This window comes from Cupressus sempervirens, chromosome 10, assembly GCF_028749045.1.
Source record: "Cupressus sempervirens isolate cs-2001-9-10 chromosome 10, ASM2874904v1, whole genome shotgun sequence".
NCBI classification, from domain to species: domain Eukaryota; kingdom Viridiplantae; phylum Streptophyta; class Pinopsida; order Cupressales; family Cupressaceae; genus Cupressus; species Cupressus sempervirens.
The window spans coordinates 40,035,816-40,051,110 of NC_143127.1; positions in this window are offsets into that span (position 1 = coordinate 40,035,816).

The following is a 15,295-nucleotide window of genomic DNA, read 5'->3' on the forward strand; positions in this document are numbered from 1 at the left end:
AGCCGAAAGGTAGGTATTATTTTCTCTTGCCATTTGCTCCTAGGAGTAATCTACTTTATGCATCTAGGCTCCTTTCACAGCCTAGTTTTTCTTTCCTCTAGAAGGAAGATCAGTCTATAACTTAATAGTTGGGTTTTTCTTTACATTTATCAGCGTGTTTTTCACACTTCCCACAATGTAAAATGTTCTTAAACTTTACACTAGTTAAAACCTTTTTGAGTCACCACCCACCTAGGGTAAAAGTAATGTAATAATATTGTTGACCAAGAAAAATATCATGGGATTGTCATGAAAGAAATCAACAATTAGAATGCAACCAATCAGAATTTTTTTTGGGACTATAACCCATTCTTAGTGGATAAGACACCTTTGCAAGGACTGTATATGTCAGTGTACACCTACAAAGTGGGGTTTTTCTTTTCTTCTTTTTAAATTCTCAAGGTTTGTCACTAGAAAAGTCCACTAAAACCATAGGTGACCCCCAAAGGATCTGACAATTGTAATACTGACACTTGTCCCTAGCAGAGTCACCATTTTGTTGGTGTTTTAAAACTACTAAATCAACAAAATGTTCAATACCAAAATGATAACACTCATATAACCTAAGGATTAGCCAATTCCCATTAAAAATTACATAAGTAAATCATTTTGGACCCAACTTCAACAAAACCAATGATAGTTTCCTACTCTTTAGGCTTTGCAAAACCAAGGCTGGTGTACCTAGGGGATAATTGACCAAAGATATTGTTGCATGAGACTTAATTTAGTTTCATTCTGATTTTCATTCTCTATCCCTGTCACATGTGCAATTTATCCATTTGTTGATATTCTCTAATTCATAGATATATTCCTCCTAAGCAAATTTGGTCCTAATTCTCCTTAAGTTTACAATTACTTCTGGGAATAGCAGCTACCTAATACCCAAAAGTAAAATATAAATGAGTGTTGACCAACATTATAAGTATAAACAAATTGGAACAAGAATGATTTTAAATTTGAAATGTTTGGACATGTAGTAGCTGAAATTACTCTCTAACATCTCTAATTTATACGACCAGTGCTTTATCCATATGGGAAAAGAGTCAACTATTAGTAGGAGATCTTGTTCAATTAACTTGTAATTGAATTTATCAATTGTAATCACCTATTTCCATTCTTATGAGATATCCTTTTCATAAACTCATGAATTCTACTGATCTACTGAAGCATTTAGCTAATCCCTTGAATTAAAAGCAACAATAAACCAATATACAACCCATCCAGACTTTATTCGACCAAATGAACCTTATTCAAATGATCTCAAAATTAATAAACTCATGAAATGGAGACAGAAAATAGTGACACAAATCTAGTGTAAATACCATTTTGTATTATCCTTTTACTAACTAATACAAGAACCAATAGAGACTCAATGAAGAACCCATGAACTCATGCTAATAGTATCATTTCTATTGTCATTAGAAAAGTACATTACTAGAAGTAAACTCAAGAATAGCTACACATGACTGGACCGACTATACTATTTCTTGACAATCCCAAAAAATACATCAGAATTTAGACCATCACATTGCCTTGAAAACTCATTTATATAGGCACGAGTTGCAACAAGAAAAGGGAAAATGTGATTGATAGGTGTCCTCCAAAACTAGAAACAAATACAACTAACATAAGACAAAACAATGTGTAACAGAATGCCAAGAGCATCAAAATATTCACTGGTAGGCCCACTTATGTCACATTGTTACAAAATATCAGCTCCTTGGTTTGCCACCACTATTTTGGATCTTCAAAATATGTAGCTATTAAACTAGCCAATGATGAGTCATCCTATGGTGCTTCTAAATCAATTTTTACCCTTGGATTTTCACTATTTTCACCTTGGACAAAAACCATTACTTTTACCCTCAATTGTTCCTCTATCACATCCACATCCTAGGCTTTTGTACCTGCAATTAGAGCTAACTGGTGACCTTCACCTTCTTCATTTTTTAGATATGGTCTCAATAATTTGCACCTCATCATCCTGTATCTCATCTTCATCTATTTCGTCTTCCTCAAATTTCTCATTAGAAGCAATATCTGCCATCCATGTATCAAACACTGTATCATCTGGCCAGTTGAATTGTAAAATATCATTCTATCTTCTAAGAACATACTCAGCCTCATTATCAATAGTAACAAAATCTTGTTTCAAAGAATCAAAGAATAACTAAACCTTTACCAACTCTTCAGTTGAAGTGGCCCACCAAGCATGTCCTTTTTCATTTATGATTTTATTCATCCTTAAACAAAAAAAAATCATCTAATTGTTTGGTCCACTCATCTTTTCTTTTCAATTTATTCTTCCTATCTATAACATGAGGAAACAAATAATTTTTTTGGCTCTTATACTTACTCAAGTAGCCCACTATTGTTCTTTGCAAACAAACCCTCCTATTATCAAGATCTAGCAGATTAGTGACAATGTCATAAATCCTTTCAATTTGGTCATGGGATGACGCTATGACTGAATAGCACAAAAATTTCACCTCTTTTCTTCTCCTTTTCTTCCCCCAATTATTCATAATAGGCTTTAAAGCCTCATCTTTCACTATCAATTCTTCCCAAATGTTTACTACCCTTGCTAACTGATCATAAAACAACAACCACTTAATTTTGTCTATAAAATAGATGAGAGATTTTCTTAATTTATCTTCATATTGTATATTTAGCTCCACATGTAAGGCCCATAGCTTTCTTTTTTCTTCTTCAAAATCTTCAGCTGTATAATATTCTGGCCTTTGGGATGTGTCTGGTATTTCTACAAGCGGGTGGATTTGAAAGGTTCCACCGGAGGACAAGGGTATATTATTCTCAGCCTTGTGGACCTCCCCATTAGCTTATTCTCAAGCTCAATTCTCTTTTTTACCTCCTTATTGTAGGCCTCAAGAATTGTTTCATATTTACTTTGTAGTTCAAACATGGTCTATTCTTCCTTCTTAGCAGTAGCCAAAAGAAATTGTGATGAGTCCACATTCCAATGTGCTGCTTGCACATGTGATGTGTCAACAACTCTCCTTACAATTATACTTCCCATCAATCTAGACTCATCTGGTTGTGATGATGTGGCTCTAGATCCTCTTCTTAATGACCAACTAACCAATGCCGCCTGATCTTCACTAAGGGTCTGTTTGGTTCCTGGAAGATGATAGGAATTGGCTCTTCCAAAACTTGGATTTGAAAATTTGTGCATTTGTTTCAAAATTTTCAAAATGGAATTAGCATACGAGACTTCCAATTTTTCCTCCAACTTCCTAAAAATAGTAGGAATTGAAAATCAAAACTTGGTTTTTTTTTTTAAGGAGTGTACAAATAATAGATTGGACTACTTTTTGAAATTTTCCTTCAACTCCAAGCTTACACATAAAAATGTGTCTTCACACACATCTTCCAAGTGAAACAAACAGTTTTAGTAAAATCCCAAAAATCAAAATGAAGATATACAAAACCTTGTTTTGGCTAAACCAAGCTATGTAGAAATCTAGGTTTTTTAAATTCCACAAACAAAATGGACCCTAAATGCAATGCCTTGGAAGTCTTTTTTACTTTGATCTTGCAAATTCAATTTATTTGAAACAAAATTGAAAACTAAGGCATCAACAATGTCCCAATTTGGTAACAATAAAATGTTTGATGCCCTCACCATTTGCCTTCCCTCCTGAGGGCTTATATTTTGAAATTCTTTTATCATTTCTTCTTTTATTTGGTTATGGATGGATGCTTCATCCATTTTTGGATGCTCTATTTTTAACTTTTTGCATCTTTCTTCAAAATTATTCATATTTTTCCTCCATGCAAATTGATGGAAAGCCCTAGACTTTACAAAGCTATCATTAGCCAAAAATTGATGACTTGCATGTTCTTACATAGGGATGAAAATAGGGTTGACTCATCTTTCTCCTCAACATGCTAGTAGTCAAACCAATGAAATAATTCCACTTGTACATTTCCTTTACTATTGGCACTTTGAACTGGACCCACTTTTCTTTTAGGACATGCGTCACTGAATCGCTACCTCACTATACATAAAAAGTGAGCACATTTCTATAGCAAGGAAGTGATAACCTTTGATCTAATATTAATCTAATGGTAGATATTTTGGTGCATTCTTATTATTATAATGGTGGGTCCTTTGTGTACTTTCCTTGTTTGCTACCTCGCTATACATAAAAGGTGAGCACATTTCTATAGCGAGTTAGCGATCATCGTTGATTTCTCTTTGATTGAGTGGAGAAAATTCAATGCATTACACGATATGAACATGGTAGGCCCCACCTTTACTTGCCTTACTTGCTATATCACTATACATAATCTTTGAGCAACTCACCATAGTGAGTTAGCGAATATCATTGATCGCAACTCGATCGAATGATCACAATTCTTTACCTGGCTCCTGACTTGGAAGTGGGTCCACATTTCTTGGTAATGCTGAGCTGGCATAACATTTTGACACATATGTATTATTTTAATCCCTAATGACATCACACCTCCTTGACTTCGCCATGTTTGTTATTTTTTAGGCAGGTTGCTACATCGGTACTGGCAAAAGTCATTAACTTTCCAGTAACAACATAGTGACCTATGGTGGAAGTCATTAACTTTTCGATCATGACATAGCGATTTCTAGTGATCCATCAAAAATTGGTACCAGGAAAAATTAAAATAGAATAACCATAAATGACATGATTGTCACAAAAATAAAGGCATAGTTTGCAAGATATCTTCCTTGGGACCCTCAAAATCATCGCTCGTTTTAAAAGAATGCCATCTTTTGTAATATCCAAGCACTTGTTATGTCACTACCAATGAAACATAATGATTTCCTGATCGTGACATAGTGACCTTCGGTGAGAATTGATTTTTGGTGACGAAAAAATATATCACATTAATTGAATTTTCACCAATCAATATTGCTATCAGAAATAATGGTCATGCACATTTATGTTACTGCACAAGAATTTCATGGTCATCATCAACTTTAAAAGGTTGCTACTTTCTTTATATTTTGAGTATTTATTATGTCTCTACTAGCGAAAGTCATTAACTTTCCAGTTGCAACATAGCGACTCACCAAAAAAACTCTAATTCTAGTGACACCATTTATAAATTGATCCATGTGTGTCCTTTCTGATACTGACAACCATGGTACAAAGCATGTGACCGTAACATTTTCAAATTGATACACTTCTCTGGTGCTGGACCTCATTTTTCAGTACCATAACAGAGTTTTTCGATGGTCACTAGATCACTATAGTAAATAGCCTCACAAATTTTTATAACAAGCATGTGACATCCATGGATCCAAACAAAATCCAATGGTGGGACAAGAATTTTTAAAAAGGACTCAACAATGACTTCAAAGCAGGCAGGAAAATAATATTTGATCCTTTTAAAAGATTTCACTCCAGGATAAAAATAAAAAGGGCAAGACCTAGGGTTTTACAAAAAATTTAAAAGGTATAAAAAATATAAGACCAAAACCTAAAATGCTAGGATCAAATAAAAGGACTCACATCTAATTTTTTATACCATGATTTTAAGAAAAGTTATTATGCAAAAAATCAGACCAATAGGATGTATAAATAGGATAAAAAAGATACTGAGAGGGGGGATGAATCATAATCTTAAACACTTAAAATTTTCAACAATTTACTCACATCTATCAGTAAACTTGTGCATGTAAAACTTGTAATGTAAATATGATGTAACATATAAATTTGATCAATCACATATATGAAAATGAAACATATAACACAATATTTGTTACCTCATATACCCTCTAAGGTGAAGGTAAAACTAGGGTGGGTATGACACCCATAAATCTTCACTACTATAGTAATAAAGGTAACTAGTTAAGATTACAATGTTTGATCATAAGATATGATCTACCCTATGAGGAGTCTACCCTATTAAAGGCTTATGAGACTACTAAGTCTCACCTTGTTACAAGATTTAACACTTACAAATAAGTAAGGACTCTGTTAGAATATTTACGAAGATCTGTTAAGACCACTCTATTAAGAGATTTAGGCTAATTCAAGTCAGTTAAAATTGACTTAGTTCTCGACTCTTGGTTTTCTTTGTAAGATGATTTTGAGTCTTCTCCTTGCTAACTGATCCTCTTCTTTGATATGATATTACTTGTCTTTCCCTTTCACTTTACTGCTATGAAGAGGTCACTTGCTCTATTAGATGATAACAAAACCCTTCACTAACTTTTGATCTCAATCCTTCACTTTACTCCTTGATCACATGTATACACTTGTCCATTCTTTCCCTTTCTCTTGCTCTTTTTCACATATGCATCTATCTAATATAGGTTAAAATCATCACTATTTAAAGATTTTCATAAAGAGTTTTCTAGATTCTTCCATAATAGCTTCTCCATCTAGATCTTTGATCATATAACATAGGGATCCATGATCCACATCATGTAAATATTTTGTAACAACCTCTACATGTATTAAATGTTCTTTCCAAGTTGGCCTGATAATCATTTTACCTCAAACTCTTTTGATTCCTGACTTTTATGTAAACTCTACATTTCTTGGTCTTTACTATTTCCTAATGCTCAACATTTTTTTTGCTTAACCTATATTACTCTTTTCTTGCTCGACATATATTGTGCTCAACACACACTATGTAACTCGATACTTGTATACTTGATACTTTCTTGGTCATTGATGAGATCAACTCTTATCAAAATACTCAATGACCATACACTTACTCAACTCCTATAGAGCTTGGTACATACCTTCTTATGTACATGACTCAGCCTATATAGAGTAGCTCGGTCCTAGTGATGATCATCTAATTCTACCTTATAACTAACTAAGTGGTTGACAGTAATAGACAACAATGGTTAGAGATACCAACAATCTCCCCCTTTGACATTAGTGAAAAAACACTTTGTCATATTTACATCATTACAATACAATATAGTAAATGAGCTCCCCCTAAAGTCTTATGAATTATGCCAATGAATAATGAATAAACAATGCAAAAATGAATAGCAAATTCATTTAGCTTTATTCAATTCTATCACATATCATTCCCCCTTGTTTTTGAACACTGACATCACTATTGTTGGGTTGGAATGGGTGGAAGTAATCCATATTTTTCAATGAATTCCTTATGAAATTTGGTAATCATGGACAATGCATGATCCCATGTGGTTCTTGCTGCCCCCAAAATAGTAATTTGCAATTGTAATCTTACAGCCAAATCAATTAAACTATCAACCACTGAAAGATTATGATCTTCTATGATAAGAACCTAGGTTATTTTCAATTCTCTCTGTATGACCTCCAAATGAGGTATTATCATTGCATATATAGAGATCAATTTGGATCTCATATTTATGTCAGCTACCTGAAGCTCGACCAGTGTGCCTTGAGCATTAAGTAGATTATTGTAGTGATCAAGCGATCCTGCTGGCTCAAAAATAATGACGTTGGATCTCTTTATCTCATCTTGAATTTGAGTTATTTGTGCCTAAATTTTGTTAGTGAATCTTGGTACATCTAAGAAAATTGTGTACAAATGTTGTACCTTATGTATTAGCTCAATCATAACCTATACTCTCTCTTGTAGTTGCACTTTTTGCTTGGCAATGGTTATGGAGACTTTATCCACAACCCTTTCAAATCTTCTAGAAACCCAATGCATTAGATTCTCATTTGATTCCATACTTCCGACATTCACTTGATCAACTATATTTACAAGATGGTTGATGATTGGTGCATCTTCTTCAAAATTCTGATTATCAAAAGCATCAACAAAAATATGGTTTACGTCATATAGTACTTGCTTTTGCTTAAGATCTCTTCTTAACTCTTCTTGTCTCTTCTTCTTTGCCAAAACTTCTTGCAGAAAAATTAGTTACTCCAAGGTCATATTTTCTAGGTCTAATTGTGGCATCTCAATTATTTAATCCAGACTTACCTCAATATCTAGTGAAATGTCTTTTATTTCTTTCCTCTTTCTGCTAGGTGAAGAAGTGTTGTTGCTTGGCACTACCTTGAGAGTTGGTGAAGGGATATCACTATTAACTAGAAATGCCTTCACACCAAAAAATTGAATTCAAAAGCCTAAGCATACCGTAATGTTCATATATTTGAAAATTAAAAATTAGGGCACATGAGAATACTTTGGTTATACACATTATATCCTAAGTCCCAAGGTTAGCTTCATGTTTTAATATCTCTGCGGGCTCGCATTTTCCCAACTATCAGATCTTCCAAGATCGAAAAGAGTAGCTTTGTAGAAAAACATAGACTTTATTTCATGTGACAAAGTGATAGTGTGACACACATATAAGGGGAGTCGTTGTTCTTCTTTAGTCAGTATAGTCGTCAATAAGTTGTCATCCACGGTCAGATCTAAAATAATCCATGGTTGTCTCTTTGTTGCTATGCGAGGTTCTAAGGTCATTATCCTTGGTGATAAAGCCATAGGTTAACACATGGTGTGTAGGTCCTATCTTTCTTGTGGGCTACAAGAAAGGTGGATAGGTTGACAGGTAAGTTGGTGAATGACAATGTTTTCTATTAGTCAAGTTCTAACACAAATTGGTGTGTTTTTAGAGCTGTCAGATGGATTACAATCACGTGGTCATCATTTTGTCAGCAAAAAAAGTTCAATGAAGGATGCCCATAGTGACATGGTGAGGTTTTGACATGTGTCTAGGCCAATGAAGGATTCAAACAATATTACAATATAGACCATGTTGTAAGATTGCAGGAAGGAAGGATTAAGTTGCCAATGTTATGATATTCGGCTATCGTAACATCATAACGACAGATGATCATGAATGAGTTAAAGAAATGTACACAATCTTGTTGACAATTGGCTAATAAATATATGTAATTGTTGTCATTTATGGTAACTCATCATGTACATGCTTATACGAAACCTTAGAAATAAAAATACTTAGCTTTTGGTACTCATAAAATTGTCTAAGTATGAATTTGGTTTATAGCAGTGTATTGTTTTGTATGTAACTTGTTATTGAATTCATATTATGACTAGAATAGTTATATGGAGATAGTATACATGTTTATGATGTGTATAACCTTAGATATTAGTAAAAATTATATGAAAAAGAGATATTTGTGTTTTACCAATGAAACATGATAGAAAATTTAAAGGAAAGAATTATTTTGTTTACAAAATAATTACTTGACCAATTAGGGCTGACATTCTAGATGTTTACTCTAAGTTGGAAAAGTATATTATGGCCTTAGCCAAACTAGCAGAAATTTTTGAAGAGGCATGGTATTTATGCAAATGACACATTGTGAATGCAAGTGTACAAGGAATTTGTGAAAGTAAGCAAGTATTATGATATGCAAACTTTCTGTGAAAGTGATATATGTGAAGTTTTTGAGAAGCTATTTTGTGATTGAAGATCAAATTGAGGAAGAACTTATATTCTTGAAGACTGATTACTTGTCTGGACAGTGAGCTCTTCTTGTAATTAGAAATGCATGTTTGGGTAGTGGGCTCATCTTGCATCTATTGTACTATAACTCCTAACAAGGTTGGAATCTCCTAACAAGGATTCAAAGTCTCCTAATAGGGAATCTCTATACTGAATTTTCTCATTGAATCCTAATAGGGTCCATCCTCTAACAAGAAACTTATATATCAATATATTATCGAGTGGGTATCATACCCATTGGGGGTTTCCCTTTGCCAGGTTTTCCCTAGTTAACAAATTATGGTGTTATGAGTTACCTTTGTGCATGGTTACTATTACTGTTCAATATTACTTTATTACTTTCTTATGTATGGTTTAAAGTAATAAATAATATTTAGTTGGAAACTAAAATTTGTAAATTATTGATTCACCCCCCAATTATTTCTATTTCTAATAGACCTTACAATAGTCATATTGTAAGATCGTAGGTGCAAGTGATGAAGGTGCCAAAGTCACATCAAGGGGATAGCTAACTACAATTGTAAGATCATAGAGGTTAGGTGTTTCTACTATTGATGTTACATTAGACAATGATCGTAAGATCATAAGGTCAAGAAAATATGGCCATAATAACATAAAGGAAGATTGATTGATCTATGAGCCTTGCCATGGTGTTGTCATGATATTGTCTAGTTAGGGAATTGTAGGGTAAGATTGATGCCCAATGCTACAAAAAATGGTGTGTCAAAGGATTGCAAAGGAGTTTCAAGGAGGGTTTGATGTTAAGATAGGTTTACAATCATAGGATCATAGAACCTTGAGTTGACCATGATAAGGGTGTTTCACTTGCCCAAGCTAGAAAAGAAAAGGGTCTTTGCCAAATAGAATTGTAGAATGGTATAGGATGAATGTTGAAAATGATTAATCTGCTAATACATCTAACTTGGTGTGCTGATAGAGAAGAAGAAACAACTCTTTAATGGTAGATTAGATCTTTCAACCATCTATAGATTTCTTTCAACATTTTCCATACCTAGTAAATTCAAAAGGAGCGCGCACTCATCACTTGGCTTTCCATCTATCCAGTTGTGCATTAATGACCACCATTTCTGTCTTCTCAGAGTCATTTTTTTGGCAAAATATTGGATTTTCTTGCATTTGGATCTGTTCCAAAATCAAATTTCCTCAATCTTTATGATTTTCTCTACAATCTTAATGATGGTAGTTGTGCTTTACTTTCCAGTAGAAGTCTCTTAGTTATGCTTGAACTATAAAAGCAAGTTTTTGTTCTTTTTCAATAGTTGATCTTTCTCTAATTCTCTAGTATTTCTTTCCATTCATACTATTGTAATTCCTTGTACCTCTAAGCCATTGCAATTCTCTACTTTTTCTCTTTTAGCCATTAACACAATATGCAAGACTCCTTTGCCTCTAGTTAATGTTCTTGTCTATATTCTAAAATTTGCATGATTATATTTATTTTGGAATTTGAATGATATTTATTTAATTTTCTTCCTATAGCATTTTTTTGTTGCCTAATCTACATGTGTTTGTTGAAATAAGTGAGGTCTGGATCTATATTCTTTGAGGTTATAACTAGTTAACTATGCATTTATGGGTAGAGATAAGATCAAACACTCTATTTTGGTGCATCATCTCCTTAGAATAGATTAGGTAATTTTCTCCTATGTATTCTTTCTCCCTTTTCCTCTCCAAGAGTAGTTAGGTGCATCTGGATAGTAAAGGAAGCTAGCCTTCTGTGGAGACTCAACCTCATAGTTCAAGTGCCATAGCTTGGAGGTTGTTTCCACATTTTAGAAGGTTATCCTTTGGTAAAAACTTTGGGCAAGGGTGCAAATGTTTGTGACAATAATTTTTGGCACACCGAGTGGGACAATATTCAAAAGATTTCAAAACCTAATGGTGTCAAAAGAGAAGAATTTTAAAGTTGATGCTAAGAAGATAGTGTTGCTCTTAGTATTCCAAGCCTTCAAGAGGCTCTTTTCCACAAAGCACTTGGTGAATCTACACCCTTCATATCTAGTTTCTAGACCAAGGTTTTTGTGATTCATGCTCAAAGCTGAAACAAGGGCATCTTCTAGAGGTAAATTTCAATACCAAGAGCTTTTATTTTCAAATCCTAAAAGAAAGAAGACTAGATTGTCTCTATCACGAGTTAGGAGTACAGAAGAAAACCATACACCTGCAAGATCAATTTTGACTCCTCCTATTATTAGATCTTAACCTAGGGAACCATCAACTCATATCAATAGACCACTTTCTTATATGGATAGACCTCATGCTTTTTCCACCTTTAATGGTAGAAATCCTCTTTTATTAGCCTAAAGACATGACATACCAATAGGTGCACTTAAAAGTATACCTGAATTTACTGGTGAAACTTTTATCTCTCCCTTAGAACACATTCAAGAGGTTGCAAATGTTTGCAATATCCATGGTATTATAGAAGATGATGTGGCATTTAGAATCCTAGCTTCATCTTTAAAAGGGAAATCCCTACAATGGTATAGGGGTCTACCACATGGTTCTATAATAGATTGAGATGGGTTAGGAGTAGGACTATGTAAACATTTTGAGGACAAAAGTGACTATTTGTCACTTTTAGAAGATCTAACTACTATCAAAAGATTTCCCCATGAATGCATGACTCATTTCAACAATAGATTTTAGAAGACATGGGATAGAATACCTACTTTAGTGAAGCCTACCCCTAGTAAGGCCTTCTTAAATTACCTTAGAGCTTTTAATAGTGATATTGTCACTACAATCCAAAATATGAGTGGAGATACCTTATCTGGTGCTTATGAAATAGAAATAAGGGTAGAAAACATATTGATACAAGGAGGAAAGTTAGCTCCGAAGCCTCCTATGCCTTTCTTCCCTAATATCCCAAATCACCTTCCAATAATAGCCCATATTCCTACAACTTCCACATTACAACCCCTTGCTCTAGCCCCTCAATCTTCTACATCTTAAAATGGAATGGATGAAATAAAAGATATGATATATGCTATGATGTTTAACATAGAAAAATATTTCAATTTCAAGAGAAGAAGTTGGAAGATAACTTCTTTGTAATGTAGAAAGTGAGCAACAAAGTGGTGACCTTGGAGAGACAACAAGCTCAGGGCAATAAGGCTCCACAATTGTAATATCAAACTCCAAAAAATGGTAGGCCTCCAAATAATAATCATGGGAATATTTATTTTGATCAAAGTAGGCAAAATAGTCATGCCTCCACATCAAGTGTAAATCATAATAGGGCCATAGTCCCTCAAAACAATATAGCTCAAGACTAAGATTTTTGTCCCTTCTGCAATTACTCCTATGCCTATTGTATGTATCAAAAGGTTGAATCTTATTTGGCTTTGACCAATTAGGAGCCTACAATAGGATAGTCATATAATGGGAACTAACCCAAAGATGCCTCACATATGTAAATATAGGGTGATTGCTCCTTCATGAATCATTAGATGGAGGAACACTGTAATGTAAACTAGGACTCCATTTCAAACAATACTAGGAGCAAAAGAAGAGTTGTTGAAGATGCTACCCCTCCTCCTCCTAATCAAGCTTCAACATCAAATGTAGTACCTCATATACAAGTGGTGAATGATCAAGCCAGTCCCCCTCAACAACAAAGATAAAATGATAGCAGGGGAGATGTGAATAGTCCCTAGGTTATTCCATCTCAACCTCCTACACATGCAACTCCCAAGACTTCTACCAGAGCATCTAATGCCCCATTTAGTGTGGTAGATAAGATGAAGAAGAAAAATATGAATATTTCCATGTGGGATTTTGTTGCTACTATACTAGTGCAAAAGAGGCTATTGCAATAAGAATTGGAGAGTATTGAACCAAAGGATTAGCCACCTAGCATGGAAAGTGCCACAAGCCTAGTACAACCATCATGGGAGATAGAAACAAGTAAAAAGGTTATACCTCCTCCATTTTATACTTCTCTAATTATAGGGGATAAACTAGTCCACAATTGCATGATTGATTCAGGGGCTAGTAGTTCAATGATGCCTAGGTGTGTTGTTGATGCTTTAGAAATGAAATATGAGCCCATTGTTAGGGATTTATTATAGTTGGAGAGTAGTACTATCAAGACTATAGGGATCCTTAGGAATGTTGAAATGGCTCTACGTGCATGCCCTAGTCGTACTGTAACTCAAGATATATCAGTTGTTGTGGTCAAGCCACACTTTGTCATCTATCTCTTAAGAGACTTCACTGCCCAAATAGGTGGTTACATATCTTTTGATTGGTCATGTATGATTTTTAGAATGAGATATGGAACCAAGGCTTCAATTAGAGAAGAGCCTCTATCCCTCCATCAAATTGAACCCTACACCCCTAATCTCATCAATATTAATTGCACTATCCTAGAGATGGATGAGAATGACATAGTCAATGAACTTGCTACTTCCCTAGTACAGACACCTAATTTTCTCTTAAATGAATGAGCTAATGCATATTAGTTTGACCCCATATCAAAAACTCTTGAGATAGGCCTTGGTATATATTGTATATTAGAAAAGGATGGTCTTATCTATAACCTTATGAAGACACAAAAGGATGCTAGTGGGATATGGATTATATACTTTGATGCATCAAGAAATAAGCATGGATCAGGGGTTAGTGTGATGTTGATTTCTCCTGCACTAGTAAGATACTACTTCTCCTTCAGGCTCCAATTCAATTATACCAATAATGTGGTTGAGTATCAATCCCTGATTCAAGGTCTTCTACTTTCTCAAAAAAGAGGAATTCAAGCATTGAGTGTATATGGAGATAGTGAGTTGGTGGTTAATCAAGTGAGGAATCAAAATGTTACTAAGAATAGTTTGCTCAAGTCTTATAAACATAGAGTATGGGATTTGTTTGAAATTTTCAATGCATCTAATATTCAAAGCATCCCTAGAACAAAGAATAGACATGATGATAAGCTTGTAGTAGTGGGTGCATCTTATGATGTGCCAAAGAGCCTTGAGGCTAAAAAGAGTCAATAGAATAAAGTGGTAGTTAGGTCTTCTATTGCTAACAACAACACCAATTGGAAAATGTTTGAATCTGATGCACAAATTGTGGGTTTCTTGTAGAATGAGGTAGACTTCTCAAAAAGAAATTAGTCAAGGTTGCATGACTAGTATGGGGATCAGATCATCGATCTTAGTTCTAATAATTTTCCTAAGGGTATCATTACCTTAGAAGGTTTCTTCAGTCTTGATGACCAAGCAAGAAATAGAAGCATGAACTTAGCTATTGACAAAGATGATCATATACCAATCATGGTTGATGATGGAAAGTCCTTAAACATTGGAAAGGTGTGTTATGAAACTGAGCAACAAAATTTCATTCATCTATGTCAAGAATTTAATTATGTATTTTCTTGGGCATATGATGATTTAAAGGGTTTTGACCCTAGTTTGTTTTAGCATATCATAGATTTAGTTGATAATATCAAATCTAAAAGGCAGAAATAAAGGCTAGTAAATCCCAAGATTGAGCCATTAGTGAGAAGAGAGCTATCTAAGATGATTGAGGCTAATATAATTTTACCTATCAAACACTCATCATGGGTAGCAAACCTTGTCCCTTTTAGGAAGAAGACTGCAAAAATCAGATTATGTATAGGCTTTAGGGACCTTAACCAGGCCTCTCTTAAAGACCATCATCCTCTCCCTTCCATGGAAAAAATAATATCTAAGGTTAGTGGTCTAAAGAGATTCTCTTTCTTGGATGGATTCTTGGGTTATAACCAAGTGCTAGTCAAAGAGGTTGATAGATACAAGACTACATTCACAA